The sequence below is a fragment of the Oryzias latipes genome, chromosome 22 (genome assembly GCF_053564925.1).
Source record: "Oryzias latipes strain Hd-rR chromosome 22, Olatipes_Hd-rR_3.1".
In the NCBI taxonomy this organism is placed as follows: domain Eukaryota; kingdom Metazoa; phylum Chordata; class Actinopteri; order Beloniformes; family Adrianichthyidae; genus Oryzias; species Oryzias latipes.
Window position 1 is genome coordinate 6,820,914 of NC_136258.1, and position 19,374 is coordinate 6,840,287.

Genomic DNA, 19,374 nt, shown 5'->3' on the forward strand with positions numbered 1-19,374 from the left:
TTAAAACTGCCATGCAGTATGTTAACACACCAGATGTTATAGTGATTCTGAGTTTGTCCTGTACTTTTCTTGTTGTTACATTTGCTATCAGAGCTCTTATAACAGATCTTCCAGTGATTTTATGTCGGGAACCTTTTTGGCAGAGAGAGCCATAAATGCCACATATTTTTAAATGTAATTTTGTGAGAGCCATACAATATGTTTAAAACTAAACATACAAGTGAATGTGTGCATTTTATATAATCTTATCACTTTTAAAGTACAATAAGTCTGTGGATTCTTTTTTAATAACATTGTGATTGTAGCGGACTGAATTGAATTGGGCGGCTGTTGGGTCGCGTTCTAAGTTCCGGAGTTCATTGAATGCATCAAGCAGAGATGCTGATTGGCCCTCACTTCTGTCGCTCAGCCTGTCGTTTGGGAGTTTGGACCAATAGGGTTCAGATATGAGCCTAATAAGGGAATAGGAGGGTTGGTGCAGCAGTGGGGGAATATAAAGTAGGGGGGGGAGCACTCTCGGTGGGAGAGATTCAGGAGTTGCTGAATTAGTTGTACGGCGTTGGTTACGGCCTGCATTAACCAGAATAAAAAACCCTAAAAGAGGTTAAGTCTCTGTGCCTCAGTGTGGGAAAGGGACACTACATTATGCTATTGCTAATAAATGATGACTATTTCTCAGCATTAATGTGACTTCTGGTGCTGCATGGTGGTTTTACTGATGGTCTAGTCTGGTTGATACGTGGTGAGTTTGAGCTTCATGCAGGTGTTAAGTCTTCCATCCGTTACACGTGATCGTAGGTTGGTCTTAATGTTCTTTAGACGTGAGACACACTGCTCACATGCAGACGTGGAGACAAACATTGTCAGTACAGCAATACTCACACACTGCAGTGTGGTATGTGAGGGGCAGCATGTTCTAATCAGTGCGCCTTTCACCTTGCTGCCTTTGCCCACTACCCCTCCCCTTTTCAAAGACGGGAGCATGCATCTGCCGGGACTGCAATTCACAAGTTTCAGGCCGTTACAGATTTGGGGTTTTGATGCGCAGTTTTACGGTTTTGATGCGCAATACATTAGGCGCTGAACTGACACCATACGTTACAAACTGGCATCGCGCCCGAGAAGGACTGGACTAACGAAAGTAAAGTGTCTGTCTGTCTGTCTGTCTGTCTGTCTGTCTGTCTGTCATGTTTTGTCTTTAGTCTAGTGTTCTTTTTATTATAAAATACATTTTGCACCACTATTCTGCATTTGGGGTCTTCAAAGATTTTAATTCCCGATAAATACAAAGAATGTCAGTTATACAAAGCTTCTGTTTTGTTGAGATTTGACTTGTTATACAGATTTGATCATCTTCAAATGAGAAACCTGAGGTTTAAATATTGATTTTTTTTTCCAATGTTTTTTTAAGGAAACAGATCAGAAACAAGAATTTAAACCAGATGAAGGCATCTTTTATTGTTCAGACCTCTTTTATTCTGCGTTTTTTTACCAATCAAAACCAGTCCGTAATAAATTGTGGCATTTTCAACCACAAATCCACAGACAAAATCGATCCTGTTACCCCTCCATTCTTCCCCAGGGTGAAAAGTGCACTTTTTTTGTGAATGCCTAAACCCGTGGAATGCTGATAATCAGGACACTTCAGTGGAAAGGACACAGCAGAGGGTGTAGTCATGCTTCAGCAGCCAGCCCTCCACATTTCTGGCTTACATTTGCTCGATGATGTGGTCAGACTCAAATTAATAAATGAAAGAACATTGCTTGGGCCAAAATATTTTTTCATCAGCAGAGTCTGTGATGTTTTTCCCCGAAGACAGGAAAATACATTTTTCACATTTGATAGCTGAAACAACTTAGAAGAAGAAGAATCACCACAGATAACAGATAACACAGAAGTGTTTTGTTAAGACTGATGGGATCCTTTTTTGCCCACCTGTCACGCGTCTGAATATAGTGGAACCTGATCTAGTTTGAGTTTGTTTAAATTAGTGGTTCTTGTTGTCCAAGGTTTGCCCAAAATCTGGGGCTTCTCTTTATTCAGATCGACACCAGCGTCTGATTCCCCTGAAACGTTGTGCCAATCCCAGATTAACAAAGGCCACCGTCCCAGCAGCAGCACTGCCTGAAGAGCTCACTCACATCAAGGCAAAAATAAGCTCTTGAAACTCTCAACCATGAGTTTGTAACAGCAGCGATACCAGCCATACCCAGATTTAAGTCAGTCTGTTACAATAAATAGAAGTCATCAACTTTCCCCCGGCTTCTGTGATGTTTATCCCTGAAATCCAAAATATGCATTATTTCTGAAGAGGAGGGGATCACTGAAGGCCATAAGCTTCTCTCAGGAGTGTGTATGTGTTCGGACTGTAAACTGTACTTAAACACAAACTGATATCTTATTAATGAAGGAATGAAAAAGCTGATCTCACAAGAACCAGAAAAAAGATCATTCTTGAATAATATAACAGATGAAAAGAAAAGTTGTCAATAAATCATCATACTTGTTACCCCAGTTCATTTCCACAGTGGCGTGGAGCCCCATGTCTGCCATGCTAAATCCCAGCTGTCCCTCTCTCTGCCATTCCAAGCAACACTCGCTGTGCTCCAACACAATTAGAAATACCATTAAATATTCACTTTGGATAACTCGGAGACGGAGACTCATCCAGGCCCTGTAATGCGCTTTTCCAGTCAGTTGTTCCTGCTCCACACACGGGAGGTTTTTACATGCAGTCTGTGTTCTTCATCTGTACATGCATCATTAGAGGCTCATTCTCAGTGAGAAGAATGATCAGCACAGAAGTCATCTTATGGAGGAACAAACAGCTGAAGTTTGCTGTTTTTTAGCAATAAAACTTTGTTAAATTGCTGTAAACTTTTATGAGAAACTTCAATCTAAATGGTGGCAGTATTCACTTGGACTCATACTGAACTCAGGTTTAACATACTAACTGTTGCAACCACTTGAGGTCTGCAGTTTGCAGATGTCATGTTCAAATGCCAATTAGTCCCCTTATAGAGGGGGCTCAGTGTCACAGTGGTCAGTCAGTCAGTCCGTGTAAAAGTCATAAGGAAACTCATGAACTAATTGTTATAAACACCAGTCAACGGAACGCTCTATGAAGGTTTTGATCCAAAGTTCCTCTGTGATTGAAAAATCCAGCGTGTATGAACGCTGGTACTGGGGGAAAAAAGTGGTCGCAAATGTACTCCGTATTTAAAAGGTTCAGAATGTCTTTGTTTTAAACCTATAATAATCCGGAAATAAAGCTTCACAAAAGGCTCCACGTATTTCATCTTCAAGCTAGGCTCCGATAAACAGACAACTTCGGTGTTTTCTCCTTATTAATCTATGAGATTTTAAGTCGTAAATTTAGGAGATGAAAACTAGTAAATTTACTTTTTTTTTTTTGGTGGCCCTATAACTCTGTCGTAAAGATGCTCATTGCCCGCACGGAGTTTTAAGTACCTCCATGGCTAATATTTTTAGCACACATTAGCCTAATGCTAACCAGTCTTTCGGCTCCTTCCTTGCAGCGAAGAAAAAAGCATTGACCGCACAGATTGAAAAAATATGAGTGAGCAAGCCCTTAATAATAATCATAACAGTAATAAAAGGACATTTAGAAGATAGTCTCCTGCAGCCTTGCTCTGATTTTGCTGTTCGATGAGAGCTGAAGCCCCATCAACAGCTATAGCAGATTTCGCTGGTTGGACCAACACGCACTCAGAGTGAAGCTGCAGGAGACTATCTTCTAAATGCAATTTTATTACTGTCTTGATTATTATTAAGGGCCTGCTCGCTCATATGTTTTTAAATCCGTGAGGTCAGTGCTATTTTCTTCGCTGCAAAGACCTGAAAGAAGCGTTAGAATTAGGTTAATATGTGCTAAAAACATCAGCCATGGAGGTACTTTAAAACTCTGTGCGGGCAATGGGCATCTTGGATGTAAATATGTGGGAATTACATCAGCCTTTATTTTGTCTGGACACAACTGGAAACACAAATTCATATGATGGTGGTTTAGACTTTCTCAGATCTGCGTAACAGCACTTTCGTCTTCGGCAATATGGAGCCTCAGATCCCGGGGCTTCGCGCTCCGCTATGCAAAGGTGGCTGCCGGCCCGAAGACAAAGCTAGTCCCGTGGAAAGTTTCGACGAACGGTGCGTCCGAAGGAGGACCGCGGAAATGCTGCTACGTAGTCCTGAAAAACTGTGTACAATCATCAGGAATGCACAACCGTCACAAAGCCCTCTTCTCTGCCGCACACACAAAGCTACACTGCTTTGCATGTCTGCGTCTCTTAGCAGCTGGACACACGGAGATAGCACTGACGTCATCGCCCCGCCTCCCCTCTGGAAATGCTAAGTCAAATTGAAATATGCGACACTTTTCCCAGGGTGGATGTGAAAATGAAAATGCAATCCCCTCTTTGCATTTTTGTTTTAATTATGACACAGAATAAGCGTTTTTTAAGTATAAAATGAAAAAGCATTTGGAAATTTTTAGTTTTCATTTGAATTTTGAGTCATTTGATGCAGTTACATTTTGAAAAGGAAAAAGCATTTCTGTTAATCCATTTTAATTGTCAAATTAGCACATGTAACATTTCTAAATGAATTTTGCTACACATTTACCAGAGAACCTTTTAAAAATGAAATGTCAAAAACCATTTTCATTATCATTTTAATTAAGTGACAGAATAAGCTGTGTTGAGGAAGGAAATGAAAAAGCATTTTGGCGGATTGCTTTTTCATTTTAATTTTGAGTCAAAAAATTCAGTTACATTTTGAAAATGAAAAAGCATTTCTGGTATTGACTTTTATTTTTAATTATGCTACAGAATAGCTTCCATAGACAAGCACATGGCGTTCACTTGTTGGACTATAGGTTCACTTCAACTTTAATTTTGTAATGTTACTTTTGTTTGTGGTCCTAATTTGGTGAATTTGTGACATTTAAAGCTGCAAATTAACTTTTTTATCTTAACCGTTTTATTTTTATTTTTTATTTTTTTGGGTGGCCCAATACTCCATCATAATCCTGGCTGCATGTGTGAGATAGAAATAATTTACTGCCACTATATCAAACTTTTTTTTCCCCAAACTTCATGACCATTCAGCTGTCTGGTGCTCCAGCAAGACTCCACTGAAGACCCCGAGTCCCAAGCACTGTAAAGACAGTGGACCAATCGAGGTGTGATGTCACACATATACCACCCCCGGCCAAATCCCTCTCCATTTCTTCCAGAGACCGGCACCACCATGTTAAAACCAGTCGCCAGTGATTAGTCTGAGTCGCTCTGAGTCATCGTATCTATGGCAACTACTGTGGCTAAACACGAGTGAGCTTTTTTTGAGTCCCCACCTCTAACTCTTGAGTGCTGCGTTTCCATGGACTCTGAAAATGCGCAAATTCAAATTAAATGAGTCACGTGACCAACAACTCTACACAGGTAGACAGTTTGCATCCATTTCCTAACTCATACTACTCCTGTTTCTTCTCTGATGCTCCCATGCTTGTTATTGACTCCTGCATGCCTGACCCTGATTCAGCTTTGTGGACTTCTAGCTGTGCTAATAAAACCTGCTGCAATTGGAACCAGCCATCTGCCTGTTTTGTGACACACAAATTTGTGTCTGATATTTTACAGTTTATAACTCACGCACAAATGGAAGCACTTTAAAGTGGTTGGAAAACGAGTGTGACTATTTTAAGACAACATTTATTTTGCTAATTTTTTGAAGATGCTGGAAATTCCAGCGGGGCGAGTGAGAGGCGCAGCTGCTAATGAGGAGAATTTTGAGAACCTCTGCCAACTTCCAGAGTAATTGTTGAGACTCCCTCTCGAATGCTGTTTGGTATTCATCACAAGCTGTCGGAGGACGGTGGGATGTTACTCTAATGAGCACTTTATTAAACAGGAAAAAACTGTTACGCCATCATGATGCAGCCAGGTCAGACATGGATTTATGTATTTCATATTAACATATCAATGATACTATCTGTTACCGCTCAGTGCAAATTCAGTGACATTTAAGGGCTGAATCTCTGTGTGAGTTGATCTTTGCCATTAAGTAATGAGACAAAGAGACAGGTGCTCAGACGAGCAGTGGTGGTGCGCCACTGCACTCGAGGAGACAGGACTGGGAGTCTGCAGAGCTTCAAATTAGAGCTCACAAACACACACTGCTGCAGCGCTGACACATGCATTCGTGCTGCAAAAACGTATGTCATTTGACTTCATCAAAAATGCAAGATAGGCTGATTAATAATTCATCTCTGCCCCCCTGCAGTACAGTGTTTAGGGTCATGAACGGCAGAACTAACCCTGCTGATGGAGGTGAGGGACACTTAAGAACAACAAAAACGTCAACAGCGACAGTTTATTTAAAATCAACAGTCTTGTAAACTTGTCACAGGCCAAGAGCCAACCACCAAGCTGTGGCCTACTGCATTGGGGGGGTCTGAGACCTAAAACTTCAGGCCAGAAACCCAGTTTTGTAAGTGATAGGGATGCCACAATTCTTGGTTTAAATGCCAACTGCATGTAACACCATTGAGTCAAATCGTGGGGAAAGTGGATCGTTGCATGCCTACTGGATGTCAGTATGCTTACGTTGAAATTGTGAAACACGTCTGTCTATAAGATGTATTTTGTATTGTTATTAGATTACATCACATGCTTGGTTTAGGCCAGGGGTCGGGAACCTTTTTGGCCAAGAGAGCCATAAATGCCACATATTTTGAAATGTAATTTCCAAAGAGCCATACAATAATGTAGTGTCCCTTCCCCACACTGAGGCACGGAGACTTAACCTCTTTTAAAGTTCTTTATTCCGATTACTGCAGACCGCAACAAACGCCGTTCAATTAATTCAGCAACTCCTGAATCTCTCCCGCCGACACGAGAGCGCTTCTCCCAACTTTATATTCCCCTGCTCCCGCTGCAGCCCTCCCATTTCCCTTATTCGGCCCATAGCTGAACCCCATTGGTCCAAACTACCTAACAACAGCCTGAGCGACAGAACTGAGGGCCAATCAGATCTCTGCTTGACGCGTTCATTGAACTCCAGAACTTTTAACGCGGCCCAACAGCCATCCAACTCAGTCCGCGACAATTTGTTTAAAACTAAATATACAAATGAATGTGTGCATTTGATTTAATTTCAACATTTTTAAAGTACAATAAGTCTGTGGATTCTTTTTTAATAACATTGTTATTCTGTTGCTAATAAATGATGAGTATTTCTCGTGGTAGTTTTGCTGATGGTCTAGTCTGGTTGATACGTGGTGAGTTTCTGCTTCATGCAGACGTTGAGACTTTAAACGTGATCGTAGGTCTGAATGTTCTGTAGATGTGACAAAGACTGCTCACATGCAGACGGGGAGCCAAACACACACTCACACGCTGCAGTGAGTGACGGGCAGCGGATTTTAGGTATTTACAATCCCTGCGCGATTCACCTGCTGCCTGTCCCCACAACACCTCACCCCCACCCTCTGCTTTCTCCCTCACACATCCCGTCCCCGCATCTGCGCGCTCTTTCTCAGAGACGGGAGCGCGTATTTTTAGGCACGGCAATTCACAGGTTTCCAGCTGGTACAAACTCTGTGAAATAATAGATAATAGTAACTGATAGCGCTGGCGCAGATTTCTCTCTCTAAGCACTGCTACTACTGCGCGCCTCTGGCATCGCATCGCGCCCGAGAAGGACTGGTCTAATGAAAAAAAAAACTATAATTAAAGATTTGTCTGCGAGCCACATGTGACCATCAAAAGAGCCGTATATGGCTCGCGAGCCATAGGTTCCCGACCCCTGCTTTAGGCCAAGTGAAAGGGTTTTCTTTGTTTGCTACTTGCTTTTTAACAATTTAAAAATATATATCTTTCTGAATACTTTGTTGTTTTGGTAATATACAAATCATACATCAAACCAAAACAGTGACCCAAAAGTCTATGGAATTCATTTAGTCTCAAAAATCAGAGATGCACACATCTCTTTGTGAAACACTGTTTCACAAATACACAAGCAAAGACAATGTAGACATAACAACTGAAAATACTCCCATCATTTTTCAGGTGTGAATCAATTCGAATCATTTTTCAGTCACATGCCTTTGACAATGTTAGATGCTACGCTAACTGCTGTTCTCCCAAAAAGGCGCAGGCAACAAAAGACCAGAATTTGTATCCCTGTCGCAGAAGCGTGCAAATGTTCCAACAACACTGGTTTGTGTCGGAAAGCGTAAAAAGGGAGCGAACACGCCTGCACTCAAAAAAAAAGCTGTTGGCTTTACTTAACAATGTTATGTCAAGTGGTTCCACATAAGTCTGTCAAGTAGGTATTACTGCAATCGTTTACTTCCGATTTACTCATCTCAGTTAAGTTCGTTGTACAAGGCTTTCTTAAGTTTGTGCTACTTAGATGGATTGCATTGTTTTTATGTTCAACATTCACATTGAACTTATGTAAAAGGGTTAAGTCAAGCCAATATAATTAATATACATTAAAGCTATACAATGTTATTGTGTAAGAATGACTTAGTGCAGTCAAGTTGAACTTAATTGACTTTACTTTTTCCTACAAAATACCTACCAGTATATTTATAAAGCTTGTAAGATGGAAGGGAGAAATGAAAATAGACAAAATTAGTCATAATATCCCTTTTATTTAGACAGCCAACAAGCAAAATAGTCTTTTCCTTAAAAAACAGTTTGCAAAACAGTCAACTGGTCCAGCGAGAAAATGCCCAAATGTTCATGCACAATGAACAATGGGTGTAACAGCAATGAAATTAGTCTTAACAGCACCTTCTAGAGTTTGACCACAACATCATCAAAACAGGCTTTTCCATAAAAAAACTATTTATAAAAAAGTTAACAGGTATAGCCAATCAGCAGAAAGCAACATAAAAGGTTTTAGGAAAATGCCAAAATCTCCAACCACAATGAACAATGTCCCGGGTAACAAAAACTGTGTGTGTAGGACATTAGTTCAGCAGCTTATTCTTCAACATCTGGACTTTAGATGAAAAAGCTGATGTGACTCCAGCTCCATAAGGACCTTTTGAATATTTTCAAAAGTGTACTTGAGGTCAGGAGGGTAGCTCAGGTTAAGGTCATGCACGAGGCCAAACGGTAGTGCATGAGCACTGGCAATCTTTGAGTTCATGAAGAACTTTAACACCTTCAACGTTGATCCCAAAGTCCTCTGGTTACTGAGCAGCATCTTCACCTGGATGTTTGATCACATAGATTCCCATCATGATCTGTTCCAGTTTCGCACTTGTTTCGTCAGGGTTCTCGCTCTAAAAAACATCCAGAGAAAAGGGTGCTTCAATTAAATGTTTCTAATACCGTATAAGGAAGTTTTTAATTCAATCAGATTCTGAAATATTTCAATCTTTTAATATTCATCCTATTTCATTCATTTTCTTAACCGTTTTTCCCTTTCGGGGTCACGGGGCTGCCGGAGCCTATCCCGGCCACTTGTGGGCGAAGGCAGGGGGACAACCTGGAAAGGTCGCCAGTCTTTCTGCATTTTTAAAGCTTTGAATTTTCTTTCTGATTTTTTTAAACCTTTGAATTTAAAAACAGAAACGCCCTGAAATTTTATTTTCTATCTTTAATATTTCAGTGTTCTTAATTTCGAGACTCAAAATTTCGATGGTCCACAAATTCGATGGAAAAAAATTTGGAGGTTAAACATGCGTGTTTGTCACAGTGGCACGGCTGTCTCACCAGAACAACTTATCAATCTGAGAACACATTGATAACCAGCCAATCATATCATGACGCATCATGACTCTTCTTTTTTACATAGTTTTATTGGTCTTAAAAACGTGTCACCTTTCCTGTAAATTTTTAAATATTTCTTTCAGTGGCATTCAGCCATTAAAAGTTTAACTAGTTCATCTTTAACCAGATAGTAACTGTCGCCTTATATTATGTGTTGACGAGTGTACAAAAGAAATCACCACACTTACGTTTTCATCTTAAAGCTAACTATCATATCATGTCTCTGTGTGTTTGTGATTGGATGATGAAAATGTAAGTGTGGTGATTTCTTTTGTAAACCCATCAGATAGTTGCTATCTGGTAATTCGTGGTTGCTCCTTCTAAAAAATCCACCGTAGGCCCTGGAGAGGATCCTTCCTGCATTTTCCGACCACAGTCAGAAAGTTCAACAACAATAGCATTCATGTTTTACAGGTGTAACATGCCCTAACACCTGGTGCGACTTTTGTATGCGTCAAATACTGAAAAATCTGCCATAACTGAGACTGCGCCCAATAACCCAGTGAAAATATGGTAGTTAAAAGTTTTAACGGCTGAATGCCTCAGAAAAAAATATTTTAAAAAAAATTACAAGAAAGGTGACACGTTTTGTGACCAATAAAACTATGTAAATGAGGAGAGAATCAGGAGATATAAAGCAATTTCTGCTGCCATATTGGGCTCCAATAGAACATAGCAAACGCTGACGTTACGTTGGTGTCATGATGTGATTGGCTGAATATCAAGGTATTCTCAGATTGATTAGTTGTTCTGGTGAGACAGCCGTGCCACTGGGACAAACACGCATGTTTAACCTCCAAATTTTTTTCCATCGAATTTGTGGACCATCGAAATTTTGAGTCTCGAAATTAAAAACACTGATATATTAAAGATAAAAGCTAATATTTCTGAGCGTAACATTTTGCCGTTTTTAAATTCAATGGTTAAAAAAAAAAAAAAAAAAATCAGAAAAGTCAAAGCTTTGAAATTTCAGAATGAATATTAAAAGATTGAAAATAAAAAAACTTCCATAATCGTACAGTATCAACTAAATCACACAGCTCACAAACCATAAATCATTTCAAAGTTAAAGTCAAATTAGCTGTAACGTTATGCGTCTGTTCTCCACATTTGACCCCTCCCCTGGGGGAGCGGTGAGCTGCAGACACAGCCGCGCTCTGGGCTTAGTCTAGCAGGGAGGCATTGGGTCCCATTTTTAGTCTTGGGTGTTGACTCAGCCTGGATTTGAACTTACAACTTTACAGTTACAGAGCGGACACTCTACCACAAGGCTGAGCTGGATACAACTCACCATAATTGATTCAACTACCAAATGAATCCTTGTACATGCACTGAAAAGTCAAGAAAGCTTTGACCTTGTTTCAGATCTCAGGTTACCATAATACCATCTCTACAGGAAGTGTACTAGTATAAAAGTGCTGTTCATGTACAAAAAAGGGCATAAAATAACTTACTTTATACTCATAAACTAGCTTGGCAGGGTGCTCATTAAGATATGCTTCAAGGGCTTGGGGGATGCCACTTCTTTTTGCAATCGAATTATTCTGCAAAGTACAATGAGAAACAGGCTTTATAAACATATTGCTGGTTTTTACAAGACAAAAGAATTCAAGAAGGCCCCCATAATTTTTCTACCTATCACCCCCCCTCCCAAAGACATTTAAAAGCAGTCCCATAATGAGGAAATTATCATGTTTTGGGGTTCCCAAATATTTTCAATTAAAATATGCAGGATAAAACAGGATGTTTTATATTTAAAAAACATAAATATTCTATAAAAATTGACAAAATACACATAAAACTGAATACATTATTACAAGATTATGGAAACAAGATAACTGTGTAGGGAAGTATGAGAGACACCAAGCTGAGTACTCCAGTGTTACATTATTTGTGTTACTACAAGGATGATGCGGAGATATCAATATACTGTACTTAATATTTGCTAATAACTATATACACACCTGGTCAGCCACAGATACAATTTCGGCTATTTTGGATCCAGCTGCGCCTCCTTTCTTGTGGAAAACTGCATCTTTTCAGAATAGCGGTCCAGATGAGACATGAAGTGGGATTGTTGTAATGCGTGTGAAGACTGCACAGTTACCTAGGAAAAAAATAACAACACAAGACAAATATGACAGCTTAAATGGTTACCTCAAAACAAAATTACAAAAGTCACAGTTTTTGCTGGACGGCCTTTTGGCTTTGATGTTCCCAATTTTCTGAAATACTTATCTATATTCCTTCACAATTAATCAGAAATCCGTACTTACGTTTAAATACTTTTAAAAAGGAGCATGTAGCTGCATGTGTAGTCAAAAAAAAAATGGTGGAGAGACAAGTCGGTGCTCAACTTGCCCTCCCCCCACTCCTGTCAATCATTGTTAGCAACTTCAAAGAACTTGCGTTTAAGCTAGCTAGCACTCACATTTGCGTTCATAGAACTCGACTGCAAGGTATTTTTTTTGTTGTATAAGCTGTCCTCCCTAATCTTAACCTGATACTCATTTCAGCACACTTACAAAACAACTTCTTTCTCTTACAGTATCATATATTTCATACAAAAACGTCAGTCCAAGCCGGTGCATAATTAGCAGCTTAAAATTAAATTACACTTCAGTCTCCACCTCAACATGACATAAAAAACAGTATAACAACTTTGTTTTATCAAAGTTAATGGCATTAAATATGTCACTTACCGCTTTTATGTGGCTTTCAGGAAAATAGTTTTGAAAGATGGCACAGTGTCTGCTGCTTCCGTTAGAACGAGAAGACGTGTGGCGGGAGTCACAAAGTCTCGCGTGACTTTGACTTTGAATTTGATGACGCAACATTCATGGGATGTTAGGCTAACATAACAGAGTTAAGTTGGGGAAACTAAAAGAGTCAAGTAAACTTGGCTTCGTACATTTTTACGTTGAAACAACACAACTGATTCAAGTTGATATGAGAAACTCACAATTTTAAGTAATTCAAACGTAATAATATTATTTATATCCAACAGCAGTGATAATTCAGTTTTTTGAGTGTGGTTAGCTGGTGAATTTGATTGGCAGATTCTTTAGCAAAAATGGCATTTGTTGACCTGGTACGCTAGAAGAGTCTCAATGTTCACCACATGCATTTCTCTCACAAATACAGAGAGATTCCCCAATCAGAGACGATTCATAAATGCTCATTCTGTCATTCGTATGATCTATGAGTTTACATTAAAAGTGTATATCAAGATTATGTTCGTGAAACAGTTTGTGTGTATTTGTGAAACATTTCATATGGATTTGTGAATTTATATTACATTTTTGCATAAATGTATATTTGTAAATCAGAGCGAGTGTATTTGTGAAACAGTTTGTGTGCATTTCTGATTTTTTGAGACCAAATTAACTCGATAAAAGTCTAGGTTTGAACCAAATCTTGAGGAAAGTGAATTGTTGCAGTAAAAAGACTATTTAATCTGCAGCACAGGATTGATAGAAACAACTTTAATAAAGTGGTAAAGATTCTCTTATTTCATGTCTTGTCATTCACTCTCAGGTAATGCCATCAAAGAAGCCATGAAAAGTTCAAAGCCTCAACTGAAACGGTGAGGGAGAGACACCTTTCTGAATCAGCTATTTGCTGTGGGCAGCGTCTGCAACTTCAAAACAATACACTTGTACCTCAGTGAAGTCTTTTAACAGGTGCACTTCTTTCTCTTGATGAAGGACAATCAGCTCCATTTTGAGTGCACCCCACACTAATTCCATATGCATTATAGATCCTATTGGCTGGCAGGGCATCATTAACATTACACAATGATTAGACCAATGGAATTTCTACGAGCCCCGATTTCTGGGAATCCCAGCGGTAAATGTTTCAAATCTCATTTTTTCTCATTAGAGAATGACTGACTTCTTTCAGCGCGCTGCTCTCCCAACCTTTACAAAATGAGCTTTGCCTCAAATAAATCACTGTTACTGATCTCGTGAAATGGGAGAATGTAATTAGTTAACACCGAAATAAGATTGATTAACAAGTCGCGGCAAAGAGACTTCTCTGACAGATTAAAGGAGAGCCACATATAATCTCTACTTGCACACAGTGAGCAGATTCCCTCTTTAATTAACTACACCTATAGTGTGAGAGGAGAATACAATCCATTGAAGTGGATGCGTTCAGGTGCGTGTGTGATGAACAGTTGTGGTTTCTTTGATAGCATTACCTCCACAGCTCAGGGGAAGCCACAGTTGATCCTGCAAGCCCACTTTCTCCAGATGTCTCAGCAACTCATTTCCTGCTCTGAAGTAGAGACAAAAGTGGCTGCTCCTTCGAAGAAAACCAGGAGCCCTGCAAGATGCTTAACTGTGGACTGCGATCAGTCACCGAAGAGACATTTCACACAACCGCTAATTAAATATTTTCCATGACAACATTCTTCTTCCCGCAGGCCTGCTGCAGAGCCATGTGTTCTTTCTGCAAGAGTGAAAGAGCCACAGCAGCTCCTCAGTATTGACCAGCGTTTGTGTTTGCAGTGAATGTGCTAATGCAGTACCTGCTGTTTTCAACACTTCCTGAGGGATGTGTTGAAACTAAGTCAATATTTATGAGTATTGCTGCTGTGGGCTCTCTCCTAATGGCATATGACTGCTGAGGTGTCCATGCAGAGTGGTGAACGCTGGGCGCCCCGGGTGATGTGAGGACTGAGACAGTGGAGGAGAAACCCAGAGAAAATACATTTGTGAGCCGGCACTCGAGTGTGCAGAGGAACAAACAGACTGGAAAAGCATGAGGACGTGCATTTAGGGGCCGCCATTGTAATTAATAACCAATAACTGATTACATCTTCTTAGTCTTCCATTTTTTTTAAACTTTCTTGGAAGTAAATAAAGACCAAACTGGATTGTATAGAATTTAAATAACGTTATGTACATATCCCCCCAGATGAGCTGGAGGAAGTGGCCGGGGCGAGGGAAACCTGGGCATCTCTGCTTAAATTGCTGCCCCTGCGACCTGGTCCTGGATAAGCGGAGGAAGAGAGATGGATGGATGGATGGATTATGTACATCAAAATTTTGTTATTTAATTATTGTATTTATTTATTGCAATTTCTGCACTAAAAGGCACACCTAAAAGCCTTTTTTTTGGTACCAAAAATCAACATTGTGCCTTATAATCTAAAGCGTTTTATATATGGATTCATTATGCTGGGTCTTATTGTGAATACACTACCACAGCTAACTTGTGGCGGACTGTTTTTTTAACGCGTCACTAACAAGGGTGAAAGTTAGCGTAGTCACAGTAACCTTGTTTTTAGCTGTATCAATCTTTTTCTTTTGTGTGTTGAAAACATGGTTGAGAGTTACAGCCATTGTAAAAATACGCTAACGCAACCAACACGTCTAACACGTTCTACAAGGCTAACCTGTGTTTCAAAGAAAGTTAAGCAGTTAAGCTAGTCTGAGTGATGGATTTGTCTCTGACTCTTGCTTCGCTCTATGCGCCTTTTAGATCAGTGTGTCATGGTGCCTCTGTCAGTTCTCCTCCCCCTCCCGTCTCTGCTTGGCCACTGATTCATCCCAGCTGTGTCCACTCATCTCATCTTGCCGCCAGACCTTTTTAAGGAGCTCCAGGACTAGTATTCATCGCCAGTTCGTTACCCCTGATGGTGCTTAGTCTGGTCTACATAGTTTCTTGTTCTATGCTATTTGCTCTCGCCTCACAAACCTTTGCCTTGTCTTCAGGATCACCCAAACCCACAAGTGGACGCCTGAATCTCCGAACCTCCAAGCAGTACATCATCACAGAAGCTACCTACCTTGCCACGAAGCTTTGCCGAGCCTTCAGCCACGTCACGAGCCAACGCCGAATCTCCGACTTCGCCGCCTTCCTGCTACACCTCAACTCTAACCACATCGGAGAAAATAAAAACTCCTTACTTACCACTACTCACCTGTTGTCTTCCTTCCGGGTTCCAGCGTCTGGGTCTGTCTAGCCTAGCAAGTCATGACACAGTGCGCCTTATATTCAACGTAAATTGGGAAATAGACTATTTGTTAAAGGTGCGCCTCACAATCCGGGGCACCCTATAAAGTGGAAAATATCATTGTTGCAACTGTACTATTTTTATGCCTGGAAAGGTTTTGTTTCTGAAATCTTACCAATCAGACACTGTTTTCACACTGTCACATCGTGAGTATTCCCAACTCAAAAAAGACAAACATGCTGCAAAACAAACCCTATTATGTGTTTTAAAGAATAACTATTTAGTTCTTGATAAAAAAAAAAGCTTAATAATAAAAAATCATGGATATTTGATTGACACAGGATGAGAAATATTTGTTTCTATTACCGGTTCTAGAACACGGTTGTGCTCACGTGATTTGTAGAATTTACAAGGATCTCCCCACATAACGGTATGGCTAAAGCCGGCTGGCTGCCTTGAATCTGTCAAATTTTTGCATGAAGACCACTGACTGTTCTAATATCAATGTTCAAGCCAGAGGTACAGGAGCAAAAAGAAATGACATCAGCAGCTCCAGACAAAAACTGAGGGAGAGTATCCAAGTATGTTTCATTTGTGTACATTTTTGATGTAGGATGTTGATTCTGTATGTAGTACTGTATTTCTAAAAAATGTGTAGATTCAATTTTATCATTTTGAGTTGTACTGGTCGTATTAGACCAGATTATTCCAGCGAGCATAGGCGGCATGTTCGTCTGGTTCTCCAGCGGCTTTTCGAGAACAAACTGTATGTAAAGGCTGAGAAGTGTGAGTTTCACTCCCCTTGTGTTTCGTTTTTGGGGTTTGTCATCGCGGGTGGGGAGGTACGAACCGATCCTGCCAAGGTTAAGGCGGTTGTGGAATGGCCCACCCCTGTTAACCGTAAACAGTAACAACGGTTTTTGGGGTTTGCCAACTTCTTACGCCGCTTTATCCGTAATTTTAGCTATGTCGCAGCACCCCTCACGAGCCTGACATCCACCTCCTCTGCTTTTCAGTGGACGGAGGCCGCTGAGGCTGCTTTTGTCAAGCTGAAGCTTCTGTTCACCACCGCGCCTGTCCTGATCCAACCAGATCCCTCCAACCAGTTCATCGTGGAGGTTGACGCTTCTGATATTGGGGTAGGGGCTGTGTTATCACAGCGGTCGAGCACGGATGACAAGCTCCATCCGTGCGCCTTTTTCTCCCGCCGGCTTAACCCGGCCGAGGTGAACTATGATGTGGGGGACAAGGAGCTTCTAGCGATTAAGTTGGCTCTTGAGGAGTGGAGACACTGGTTGGAGGGGGCGACTCAGCCGTTTGTGGTCTGGACCGACCATAAGAACCTCTCGTACATCCGGACCGCTAAACGGTTGAGTCCCAGGCAGGCGAGGTGGTCGTTATTTTTCACCCGTTTTGATTTTGTTGTTTCTTACCGTCCTGGCTCCAAGAATGTAAAACCTGACGCCCTCTCTCGGCAGCAGGAACTTATAGTGAAGGATCAACATCCAAGAACAGTCATACCGGCATCCTGCGTTCTAGGTGCCCTCACTTGGCGGTTGGAGAGGGACATCAAGGTTGCTCAGGCGCAGGACCCAGACCCAGGTGGGGGGCCGCCTAATAGACTTTTTGTTCCCAGGACCTGTCGCAGCCAGGTTCTCCAGTGGGCTCATGCTACGCGCCTGACCTGCCACCCCGGCATCCGCAGGACCATCTCATTCCTACGCCGACGGTTCTGGTGGCCCAGTCTAGCAAGGGACACCCGGGAGTTTGTTTCTGCCTGCACAGTCTGTGCCCAGAATAAGACCACCAACCAACCTCCTGCTGGGCTCCTACACCCTTTACCAGTCCCGAGCCGTCCTTGGTCCCACATTGCCCTGGACTTCGTCACCAGTCTGCCGTCCTCAGCTGGCAGGACGGTCATGACAGTGGTGGACCGGTTTTCGAAGGCAGCCCACTTTGTGGCCTTGCATAAGCTGCCTTCGGCCGCGGAGACTGCCAAACTCATCACTGATCATGTTTTCCGGCTGCATGGTATTCCGGTGGACCTGGTCTCGGACCGGGGTCCACAGTTCATTTCCCAGGTGTGGAGGTCCTTCTGTGCAGCTTTCGGTGCCACTGCCAGTCTCTCCTCAGGGTTCCATCCTCAGTCTAACGGGCAGGCTGAGAGGACCAATCAGGACCTCGAGGTGGCCCTCCGATGCATCTGCTCTCGTCACCAGACCTCCTGGAGCTCCATGCTTCCCTGGGTGGAGTATGCCCACAACTCCATGACCTCGTCTGCTACTGGTATGTCTCCTTTTGAGTGCTCCCTGGGTTATCAACCTCCTTTGTTCCCGGAGCAGGAGACAGAGGTGGCGGTACCATCCATCCAACACCTTTACCGCCGCTGCAGAAGAGACTGGAGGGAGGCGCGTGCCGCACTGCTTCGCTCTTCCGCAACCAACAAGAGGCTGGCTGACCGGCACCGCCGCCCAGCCCCCGCCTACGCGCCAGGTCAGTCAGTCCTCCTCTCCACTGCTAATATCAAGTTGCGGACAGAGTCGAGGAAGCTCTCCCCCAGGTACATCGGACCTTTCCAGGTGGTGAGGGTGATTAACCCCGTGGCGGTCCAGTTACGCCTACCACAAACCATGCGGATCCATCCAGTTTTTCACGTGTCTGAGCTTAAGCCACACATCACGAGTCCCCTGCATCCGTCCCCCACACCACCACCGCCGCCTCGCATCATCGATGGTCAGCCCGCTTGGACCTTCCGGCGCATAATGGACGTCAGACGGAAAGGACGGGGCTTCCAATACTTGGTGGACTGGAAGGGGTGTGGGCCTGAAGAACGGTCCTGGGAACCGTCGTCCCGTATTCTGGACAAGGACATGCTCCGGGAGTTCCACCGGCGGCACCCTCACAAACCTGGTGGTGCGCCCAGGGGCGCCCCCTTGAGGAGGAGGTACTGTTAGGTACCAGGAGGGGCCAGGGCGGCCGATATTGTTTTTGATTCACTTCCTGTTTTAGTTTGACACTTCCGGTTCTGGTCACTAGTTACACTCGTTGTCTTTACCTCATTGATTGTTTTCACCTGTTTCCACTTTAGTCACTGTATATATTCTTTGTCAACCCAGTCATGGTCACAGGATCGTTTCGTTTGTTTGTACTCTCACGAGAATAGTCGATTAAATTCGAGTTATACGTATCCGCTGGCGTCCTGCGTTTGTGTCCACCACCCGACCCTGACAGGTTTTGAGGGTTGAAAACCACTGACCTGCTCTTATAAATGACTTTGTTAGAAGTTTCTCTTGATTTTCATTGGATTTAATAGATCAAAGAAGAATTTCATGGGATCACAATCTGGTGGAGACATTTATGCTCAAAAATGACTGGTACACACCATGTCTCCTGCAGTTTAGTTTAGCTTTAAAAATAACATGAGTATGAAAATCAGACAGGGATTTCGCATTGATGTTCCACAGAGTCAATAAAAAATCAAAGTAGTGAAACAGGTTTAAATGTGAAAGTAATGTGAGTATGCTGTAATGTGAAGCCAAGGTAATGTGCCTTCAAATCTGTAACCTGAAGGCCATTTAAAAAGGCTGTCTGCTGACATGGAA

General features: G+C 42.1%; 2 long non-coding RNA genes across 2 annotated transcripts; one reads left to right on the top strand and one right to left on the bottom strand.

Moving 5' to 3' along the window:
- Nucleotides 1–8,658: 8,658 nt before the first annotated feature.
- Nucleotides 8,659–14,287, bottom strand: LOC110017534 (uncharacterized). The gene is made up of 4 exons (XR_002292961.3): nucleotides 12,510–14,287; nucleotides 11,772–11,914; nucleotides 11,262–11,351; nucleotides 8,659–9,317 (listed from the first exon to the last, which is right to left on the bottom strand). It is a non-coding gene; the product is annotated as an uncharacterized LOC110017534 (long non-coding RNA).
- A 12-nt stretch (nucleotides 14,288–14,299) lies between these two features.
- Nucleotides 14,300–15,719, top strand: LOC144988923 (uncharacterized). The gene is made up of 4 exons (XR_013653014.1): nucleotides 14,300–14,603; nucleotides 14,731–14,848; nucleotides 15,298–15,454; nucleotides 15,531–15,719. It is a non-coding gene; the product is annotated as an uncharacterized LOC144988923 (long non-coding RNA).
- Nucleotides 15,720–19,374: the final 3,655 nt, after the last annotated feature.